Source organism: Rhyacophila brunnea, unplaced genomic scaffold, assembly GCF_057557595.1.
Source record: "Rhyacophila brunnea isolate RB1 unplaced genomic scaffold, BYU_Rbru_1.0 scaffold_17, whole genome shotgun sequence".
In the NCBI taxonomy this organism is placed as follows: Eukaryota; Metazoa; Arthropoda; class Insecta; order Trichoptera; family Rhyacophilidae; genus Rhyacophila; species Rhyacophila brunnea.
This window is the reverse complement of record NW_028232827.1, coordinates 6,647,531-6,659,070: the sequence shown is the minus strand read 5'-3', so window position 1 is coordinate 6,659,070 and position 11,540 is coordinate 6,647,531.

Sequence of the window (11,540 nt, the reverse complement as noted above, 5' to 3'; positions counted from 1 at the left end):
TTCAAAGACTGATCACAGTTAAGCCAACGTCGACTCAAAATGAGCGCAATTTTTGCAACATCAGGGAATTCTGTGTCTCAAAAGCGCATGCGATTGTCAGACGCAGCGATTGACAGTCTGTGTTTTTTCAAATTCTATTTTAATAAGTAATGTTTTGAATTATTTTTGTTTTCCTACTTCTATTTTGTTTTTCTTCTTAAATAAATAAAAAAAATCATATTTTTTTGGAATTTGTTTGTTTTTACACTGATTTTAGGATTTTTACAGATTTTTTTTAAATTTCCCGATATCTCGGGAATTCTCGATAATTCTTTTCGGGAAATCCCGAATCTCGAGATTGAGATTTTCCCGGGAAATATCCAACTCTAATCATAACCACTAGTACTGAAACAGATCGTACGTGCTTATACACAAAATAATAAACCTCAAATATTATTACGTGTTTCCACTGACATCTTCATTTTTACAGGATGTGGTTCTAGAAAATAGATTTTATTTTTACTATGTCCGTTTTTTATTTTTTAATCGTAGGGGGGCTCAAAACTAGTTAGCGCCTCGTGCCTACATATTGTAATTGAGTTATAAATTTGGGTTGACATAATTATTTAAATATTTTTTTAACAACTTGTCCGATTTTCAAAATATCATATTATGGGCCTTCACAGATTGGAGATTGTATTACATAATTAATGCATTTTTGTTTTTACGAAAAGTGAATATTAGTCACAACCTCATGACTTAATCGAATATTGTTAAATATTATAATACTCATATTAAATAATATATTATTTGACATTAATACGATATTATATTATAACAAGCGTGTAGTTGTTGATTACTTTCCGTCGGGGTCACCATTTATAATTTTTCCTTATTTTAATTTGGTGTGACGACCCTTTTAGTTGGTCGTTAATGTTAGCTTTTTATATGGATACATAATTGATTAATAAACACAGAACTGTTGTATAGCTGTTTATTATATCATATCTATTTTAATATTACATTGTAGTATAGCTTTATTTTTTGATAGTTTAATGAATATTGCTGACAAACACAGTATGCTAGGAACATAGGAACAATAATTTATTGTATTGAGAGATTATTTTGTGAACCACTTGTATGAAAGGTTTGATATTGATTAATAATTATATGTTATCGACTTACACGAGATATGAATGAGAACTCTGCCATTTTGGGCAGTGATGATCTGTGTGTCCCTGATAACTATCTTAGAAATAGAAAGCATCAGTTGTTTATTCTCCCAAGGTGCAGTACCAACCTGCCACTGGTAATGCCAATTGGGAGGGCGATAACTATGTTCAACTAAATTGCTTCGGGTGTTGATATATTCCACTTGCGTGAGGTGAGTTTAGGTGGACGCTATTTTATTAATTCTCAAAATAGGGTCTCCTTACCAAACTCGGTATACTTCTTTGAACTTTTTTTTTCAGACCATGTCCGATCCCTTACGATCATATGGGCCTCCACAGGGTAGAGGTTTGTATTAAAAGATTTTGTTTTTTACGAGAAATGGATGTCAGCCACTTGCTCAACCTATTAGGTCCATACCCTGACTCACACACAAATTGAAAAACAATATATGTACTTGCCAGACCCAGGATTCGAACCTGAGCTCACGGCGTGATAGTCCAACACTTAAGCCGCGCGGCCACCGTGGGTGATATATGGCTGTATAATTGTATTTTCACTGCTTTTGTATATTTATATTATGTTCTCTTTTTATATTATTTTTATCGCTTTTATTACTTTTTTCCTTCTTTATAATGTTTCATGTCATGTTGTGAACGTCTTAAACTTATAATTTGTACTGTCAACAATATGTTAAAAAAATAAATTGAATTGAATTGAATATAATAATATGATCAGTTCATGTGATAAGTATTTCATTATAGAGATTGTTAGTTCTATTTTACGTCGATAGATGTTACTATAAGTTTTATAAAAGATGTACTGTATTTTTTTATGATAATTTATTCTTTCGGTATAAATATAGTTTTTTTTTTAAATATATATTATGTATATTTTATCCCAAGGATATTGGGGGATTAAAAAAAATGCGAATACCGGAACAAGATTAAAATCGCAACCCTTATCGGTGCATTATACATTAAATGTAATTTTGAAAAAATGTTGCAAAAATACGCAGTAAAAAGAATAAATACCCCGAGTGTGTTTCCCTTTTTTTCTGTTTGACAAAAGTCGGAAAGCTGTTTTGGAGTTTTTATTGGTACACCGAACCGGCTAGCGTGAGAAAATTTCCACTCGCTCTTTCAAAGGAAAATATATACACAGTGTCAAAGGGGAATCCTTTGGTGATTTCCACACTCGCTCATTTCATGAAAATTTATTGCACGTCTTCCACAGTCGTTAGTATTGTATCTTATATAAAAACGTGTGGGCCTCGTTCACTTGTAAAGCTTTTATTGAAAATATAACTTATGCCACAAAAAACGAGCGATAAATCGATTATTTTAATATTATATAGTGGTCGGCATCCACCAAAGGATGATAAACGTATCTATTTTACAACGTTTTTATTAGGTCGTATTCTTATTTGTCCGGTACTAATCTTGCAATCGATTTTTAACTAACTTCCCGACTAGCTAGACATTTGAAACTTTTAGAATATATCAGAACACGATGCCAATGCATTCTTTTAGCCATCTTTAAGTAGAATTGAATTCATTTTCAGTTAATTCTGTTTTGTATGAAATGTTATTTCGGAAGAAATTCGTAATCCAATCCACTATTATTGGTTGCTAAGTGGGTGGTCCTAGCAACTAAATTATTAATATATACGTGCGTTACTATGGAAATCAAAATGAAATGTCAAAATGACATTTCAGTATTAATTCTATCAAGTACAATTTTTTTTGATCGTTTAGGCTAGTCAAGTCAAGTTTATACGATTCAACAGAAAATTTAAAAACGTTGTATATAAAAAGTTCTTTTAATCTTGTAATTATTTCCAGATGTGTCGTGCAGGCTTCAGATTAAACAACTAAAGGCCGGTACAGATTAGTCGGTGGCAAGTAATTTAGTAACTAAACATCTATGAATATTGAAGTAAGCGCCCTCCATCAAAACCCGCCCCGCACCATACTAGGTCTTAATAGATCGTATCGCGGGGCCATACAATTGGTGATGTGAAGCATCTGAAACAATTGGACTGGGAGTGTCCTGGGAGAAGATGCCAAGACTTAAGTTGCTACGCTCAAAGTAAGCTCTGACTGAGTTTAATGAGTTTATTTTAATGGAAAGTGCCAGGAAAAGAAAAGCACATGGAAATTACGAAAGGAAAATAAAGTTACGTTGTGTATACAGCAAAGAAAACGAAACTGGTCATACGGACAGCAAAAATTATGTGAAGAGATCTTCACGCCCGCAATAAGACGCTGCAATTTTGTTAAATGCAAGATAATTGGCATTGGTAGCAACCAAGTCGGACGGGCCGATGGGCCCAACAGCTAGTGATAAATTTATTCGAGTGATTTAGTAAAATCATTTAGTCGAGTCAATCCATTTTATTCTAATTTTTGGGTCGAGTAGCACCCTCACTACCTCTCACTAAATACCTAACAAGCCACGAGACAGTGCTCTATTTATTTTGATACGTCACTCACTAATGTACTGTGTTCGGACACTTCCGTTACTAAATCGTTTAGTGGTAAATTACTCGACTAATACGAACCGGCCTTAAGATCAATACACTGGGTAAGCCACTGGGTGACTGGCCATGGTGACTTCGCAGCCAAACTGCACGGTTTTCGTTTGATAAGACATGGACCGGAATGCACGTGCGGGTACAACTATCAAGACACTGAACAATCCTCTGGGACTACCCGCTGATGGGATTCGACCGAGAGGAGCTGTTTGACAGGGTCCGTTCACACACAGGCCTGATTAGCCACGCCGACTTGATATCAAGCATGGCCAACTTTGTGGCATTTAAAAAAAATGCTGCGTCATATCGAGGACGGAATAATTCCGATCCCTCCTTAGATTCATCACTTTCAACTCCTAACTCCTCTGTTTCGGCAGAGTTTCAGTACACGGGTACAGAGGACACTTCATGTCATTAAAGATAAATAACAGCAAAGCAAGTCAAGATTCTTTTTTATTTTATAAACTCTTTCTTTACGCACCAAATTAAATGGTTGGTACATCAGTCCCGTGCAGGTTCGTGTTGTCGCGCTAAAATAATTTCATTCTGACACGTTTAAAGCGTCATGGAAAGCGACCCTGCACAAATCGCGACTGCATATACATGGTAGGTGCAGATGGGATAACTCAAATCATTGTACGTATGTATATACTGTCACAAACATGATTGTTTGTGTAAATTGTGTCTAAATCATGCCCATATATATTTGTGTCGCTAGATTTCAAAATCAGCCAAGTCCATAATAGATGAATAGGAGGAAAACAGCTTTTTGTTTTCTCAAGTACACAGCCACAATGGTGAAAGTTTATATTATTTTCAGTACAGAATATTTAAAATTTATAAGTTCCACATTCCGATAATGCAGAAATGTTAGAAAGTAGTAGTTCTTCAGCAATTCACAAAAAAGACAAAAATACCTAAAGGTGGACTTAGCTGATTTTGAAATCTAGCAACACATTTATTCTTGTCACCTCTTAAATGTGTATCAATCTGACTGCAAAACCAATAACAAAAAACAATTTTATTAAACCAATAAACACAGATCTATAAGGTGACCACGCACCTGTGCAGACCGTGTACTCAAAATTCACGAGTGACATTATCAAGTTACCATGGTAGTGTATCCGTGAGTGACTTGTGGAGCCAAGTGTGTGGGACTTCCTGCTTTCCACCAACTAAAGGTTATTGCCTGGAGTTTTTCAACTCATCCTACCTATCCAAACAATCCAAAATACAGTCTACTTAAATTATCGCCAATAATAATCCATTGGTGAGACTAAATTTGTAAACCGATGTATTACTATTATTAAGTTAATTTGACCTAAGTACATAGGGTCGGTAAGTTTATGTTAATTTGTACGTTCATAAAGTTTTATTAACTAAAGAATGTTTGAGAAAAATTCGTCAGGCATTGCACAATCTCAGACAGTCGGCTATATCCAAGGCCTGAACAAAAACGAACCATAAGTGCGAGTGAGTAAGCATTCTTTCCAAACGCTTCTTGAAGGAGATGTCTAAAAATGTAAGATTTAATGCCATAAATGCCTGGTTCAATTTTTTGAAAGCTTTGTGTCTATTCAAAAATCTTAATTCTGGCAAGAAAAATGCTAAATTGGCAATACTGGCTTTAAATCAAATCAAATCAAATCAAATTCATTTATTTTACATATAATAAACATAACAAATTATAAATTCAAAGCGTTCACGACATGACATAAAATAAGTGTTAATAATTTTTAAAAATAAAAATACAGAGAATAAGAAATAAAATAAGAAAATAAATAACAAAATAAAAGTAGATGGAAGCACACAGAGTGAACTTTGATAGACCCTATCTTAAAAATTTATAAAACAACGTCCACCTAAATTCATCCTCACGTAAGTGGAATATATCAATATCCGAAGCGATTTCATTAAACATTGTTACTGCCCTCCCAATTGGCATTACTAATGGCAGGTTAGTTCTGCACCATGGGAGAACAAACAACGGATGGCCTCGATTCCTAAGGTAATTAATTATCAAAGACACACAAGCTTACACCACCAAGAATGACAGAGTTCACATTTACGCCGCGTATATCTAAATATGTAGCTAAATAAAGATCCCTTCTAAATTTTAAGCTACAGTATGTAAGCATCCCTAAGAGAAAATCAGTCGGATAGAGCCACGGATAATATCCATACAGCCGAAAGTCTTGAAAAAATCTTTTGGACTCTCTCCACCATAAGGCCGTATTTCAACTGATGCGGGGACCAAACGATAGCCCCACTCTCAAGTCTGCTTCTAACTAAGGAGTTATAGAGAATTTTTAGTACCGTAACATCCGAAAAGACCCGGGAAGTACGCAAGACAAAACCCAACATCTTTAGCGCCTTTTTACAAATGGTATCTATATGACCACTAAACGTCAGTTTACCATCAAACGTAATTCCAAGATCTATAACAAATGATATTCGCGAGAGAACTCTGCCATGCATCGAGTACTGGAAAAACAATACTCGTGAGGCTTTAGTAAACGATAAAATATTGCATTTATCAATATTGAAGTCCAGTTTGTTACGCCTGCCCCAGTCTAATATATTATCTATATTAAGTTGGAGTTGACGACAATTGTCCAAGGTTACAACTTCCATGTATAGTTTCAAGTCGTCAGCAAACAACAAAAACATAGTATTTTAAATGTATTTAACCACCACTGAAACTGTGTTTCTATCAACAAGGCTCATCTATCACGGTTTCACTTCCAAGATATAACATCATAATATCGTGACAACAGCCGCAAGCACGAATAGATATACCTAACCTTACCCAGACGTCACGGGCCGCGGCTCGAAGGCGTTTTGTTATATTTTTTTCCCATCACATACGATAAACGCTCATTTTATTACTTTGCTCTTCTATATTTGAATTTCTCAGGTGTGAAATATTGACACCACACCTCGGGCGTGTATTTAAATTCACATTTTGACAGGTGTATATGCGATTCGCAAAATGAATCTTTTGACACTAAATTGAAATAAAAACCACCACGGTAAATAATATCATTAGATACTTACAATAATATTTATTTAATTTAGTTATCCTTTATTGAATGACTAATATACATACGTATTTTATTGAACAAACATAACCCGTAGTGTTCAAAGTGTGCTTCTCGTGATTGGTTTTAGGGCGATAATTACACCCCGGAAAAAAACCCCACGGATAATAACCCCTTGTGTAAAACCCCCAAAAAATTAACCCCTTGTTCGTGGCGCGTGCCATTCCTTTTTAGGTGTACACGTTATGATTTATAATCTAAATCATATTTATTGAATATAAAAAAAAAACAATTAGGCACTGGTAACTATTTAAGAAAAAGGGCGTAACCCATACAGAACAAATTTTACAGGAGAGGCAAAAAACGTTTTTTGAATAATTTTGGTTGAATATTAATAAAAAAAAATAGACACAGACATTGGGTGCATGATGATTGATGATTTAGAGTAATATCTTTTCATTCTACTAATAATTAAAGAAGTTATTACAGAAAAATCATTAAAATTGACGGTAAATGCTTTTTTCCTTAAATTAATACTTAATTAAAGCTCAATTAAAACGGTAAAAAGTAAAAAAAGATAATAAATCGGCATTTGCGGCTTACTTCCTTTTAACAGAACGTGTATTTAGTTGTATACATTGCTAATATAAAATAAAAGCACTTTTCAAAAAATCGAGGGTTACGCCCTTTTTCCTAAACACAATCGATATTGTTTATTGAATATATAAAAAAATGATACACATAAAATAAAAGAAAATAAGGTAATATAAAAACTTTTAATAACAAACTCATTTTTCTTTGAGGTTTTATGTTATTTGCGCGACTTTTTATATCAAGCTGATATGTCGTTGATTGCAAACTTAATACATGTTGCCGAATCTTCCTTTGTCTACCTATTTCTAGTCTTTGAATGTACATGATTCAATATAGAAAAAAATTCTTTCACATGAGTACGTGGGAGAAAAAATGAATACGTGTATTAATTAAGGCGCTAAGTACCAAAAAAATAAAACTGACATTTTTATAGAAAAATGTTCTACATACCAACACTAATAACTTCAACTATAGTCTAAGTGCCTCAAGCAAGTCAAAAAAATACAGCAAAATAATTAAACCTGTCGACGTTGTACGTCCGTTGGGTGTTTTATTTGTAATGGTGTAAGTAGCACTGCAGTGGTCAACGGTATTCAATATAACATAGCTGACGATGGTGTGTTGACACTTGCGAGTTATTAATACCTAAAATTATAGAAGCTGCCGTGATTGTTTCACACTGTAAAACTACATTTTTCAAAAGGTCTGCGTCATGAAATTTTACTGCAATGACTCGGTATTTTGTAACTACAGGCAATACTACTTTTTGGTACTTAGAGCCTTATTTAATACACGTATTCAAATGGTTTTAGACGTGCCGTTGTAAACTTGTAGCGTGCCACGTATTTGCCAACGCTGGTCGTACCTCAAGATATGAGTTTATAATATATATAAAATTCTTTTATTGTGATACTTACTTGTAAAGTATTTTTTTGTTATTGCTTAAATTTATTTTGTTATTAAGTATATTTTAATGTAGGTACGTGTTTGTGGAATATGTGCTATTCAGCATTTTTGACCATGTAACTCAAAATTGACAAAAAAAAAATCAGATAAGTACGCGTTTATGGAAAATTACTGTTGAAATGGTTATTGCGATGAAAAGTAATGAAATACTCAATGACATTAATATAGATGAAACATCTGGAAAAAAATGACAATCACTTTTTTGTCGGGTCTGCCAAATGGCATAATCTGTTCTAACGCCATTACAATAAAGGTGATATTGCTATAAATTCCCGATGCTTAGTGTCGGGTCTACCGAATGGTTCGGTTCGAACGGGTTCGCTCAAATTAACATTGATACTAGAAACACTGTTCTAACGCTATTACAATAAAGGTGATATTGCTATAAATTCCCGATGCTTGATATCGCATAATGGAAATTGCGTGACGTCTACCTATACATGTGGGAATGTCTCTATGCGCAAATTTTCTTGCTAGTTACTGTATTGAATACGTTGTCCAATAATAATGTCATTGTAAATACTACATACCGTCTCTGTTCTAGCAGAACACACTAATTGGAGAATACTAGTTTTGAGTAATTTGACTTTGAAGTTGTGAAAATGTTTGAATTGGTCTATCATGTGAGTTTATTAAGTAATCGTAAAAAGGATGACTTTAAAATAAAGACTGTTTATTTATTAAGAAGGTTTCCAGACGGTACAGTTTTAAATAAGGAACATTTTGGTATAACTAACTCAATATGTAATTTTTTCGAATTAGTGTTTTCTGCCAGAACAGTCACGATTATTACGTACACTTGATTGGACAGGTTTGGATCAGACCACGTGAGAGCGACAAGCTATTTTTGTTTTGTTTCTTGTTTTACTTTTCCGCTCAGAGGTATTTTGAATCACAAACTGTTCGGCGAGTTCCAAACAAAATTACCTCCGAAAAGTTGACATAACTTTTGGGATGTTATCAATTTTTATTTTGCCTTTTATGTTGTCGTTCGCCGACTTACGGATAACTTTTAAGTACGGGAAAAAATCTAGAATACGTTTTCACATTTTTATGGCTGTGTTTATAATAATTGCTTTAACTTTCTTTAATGCTAGAAGACAGAAAAAAATATATTGCTTTTTTATTTCTTCGTATTAATAGTCTTTGACGTGTAAATACGTTACGGGAATATAAATACAACACGAACGCATTTTTTCACATGTTAAGATAAAGCCATGTATTCACTAGGGCAGTGGTCGGCAAACCGCGGCTCGCGAGCCACATCTGGCTCTTTGGCCCCTTGAGTGCGGCTCTGCCACAAATGCCCTCTGCCCTATTTGACATGGCTACAAAAAATAAGCAAAGAAAAACGGAAGACGAAAACCGTGAATTTAAAAGTTGAATGGACCGAGATTTTCGCGCTTATTCAAAACTTAAATGGCCTACCGACCTGTATTATTTGTCGGGACAACATACAAACCTGACTTACTCAAACTTTCCAAGGAGATGCAAGGCCATTATTCACATCGAGTGTTTGTCAGTCATTGTTATGGATATCATACTTACAATTTAATTTTTATCAATAAATAAGATCATTATTACGTATGATATCAAGTTTTATTCAGTGTTCCTAGAGTTTAATTAAGACTTAACTAAAGTTTATTAAGTTAATCAACAGTGTACCTACATTATAATTTAAGTTTAAGAAATTTGGCTCTCAAAAGAAATCTCAATCGTTGTATTGTTGATATTTGGCTCTGTTGACTAATGAGTTTGCCGACCACTGCACTAGGACATTACTTCTCAAACTGGAGTACACAGCCCCCTAGGGGCACTGGAGCTTCTGCCAGGAAGCAGCAAAATATTTCAGTATTTGAAAAAAACCATAAATAATTAAAAGATAAAAAGAATTTTTTATATACTTACCACGTTTTCAAATATTCTGTTGAAGCATATAAACTTGACAATTCTATGTATTAATAAATATAGAATACTGAAATGTCATTTTGACATTTCATATTGATTTCCATAGTAACGCACGTATATATTAATAATTTAGTTGCTAGGACCCACTTAGCAACTAATAATATAGTGAGTAGTAAATATTACTTTTAACGATTTTTTCCGAAACATACAAAACAGAATTAACTGGAAATGAATTCAATTCTGCTTAAATGCATTCCCTTCATGTTCTGATATATTATAAAATTTCAAATGTCTAGCTAGTCGGGAAGTTAGTTAAAAATCTTGGACAAACAAGAAAAAATCTGTACGGGACAAACAAGAATACGAGCTAAAAAAAACATGGTAAAATGTGATCAGTGGACCTGATAATACTCGTAATCAGTCAAAATCTCGAGGTCGAATTTTCACACGATCACAATATGTTATCCGATATGTACAAATAATATACAAATATATAATTTCCCTCTCATTAAATTGTTTTTGTGGGTTTTTGATTTCGGGGGCCAAGGTGTACTAAATACATGCCTGTCTATGTCACACCACGAGAAGTCGCACCAAAGTTAGATATTGGTGCATACAAGTTTGATACGGTCGACAGTTTCATATACCTTGGATCTCTTGTAACTCGACATAATGATATTACGGAAGAAATCAACAAGAGAATCATGTCTGCGAATAAATGCTACTTTGGTCTGTTAAGACATTTTAAGTCCCGCTTACTATCTCGTCGAACTAAAAGCACTCTTTACAAGACACTTGTAAAGCCAGTGCTCACCTACGCATCGGAAACCTGGACATTAACTCTGCGAATTGAACGAGCCCTGAACATCTTTGAAAGAAAAATTCTCCGCCGTATATATGGACCGATCAGGGATGGCACCAATTGGAGGAGAAGATATAATGCTGAGCTCTACGGACTGTACGAAGATTGCAGCGCAGTTCAATCGATTAAGATTGGGAGACTGCGATGGCTAGGTCATGTGCACCGTATAAATGACAATGAACCGGCAAAGAGAGTGATGTCCAGCAATCCAATAGGACGTGGAAGAAGAGGGAGGCCAAAGATTCGCTGGTTAGATGGAGCTGCCAGTGACTGCCGTATTCTGAGGGTACCAAATTGGAAAGCGGCCACACTGGATAGGGACAGGTGGAGGGAGCTGTTGGAGGAGGCCAGGACCCACACCGGGTTGTCGCGCCCCTGATAATGATGATGATGGGGGCCATGGTGTGAAAAAGTTTGAGAAGCACTGACTTGGGGAACATATGGAGCAATACGACGCTCAACATCTACGTCGATGTCTCGAGAA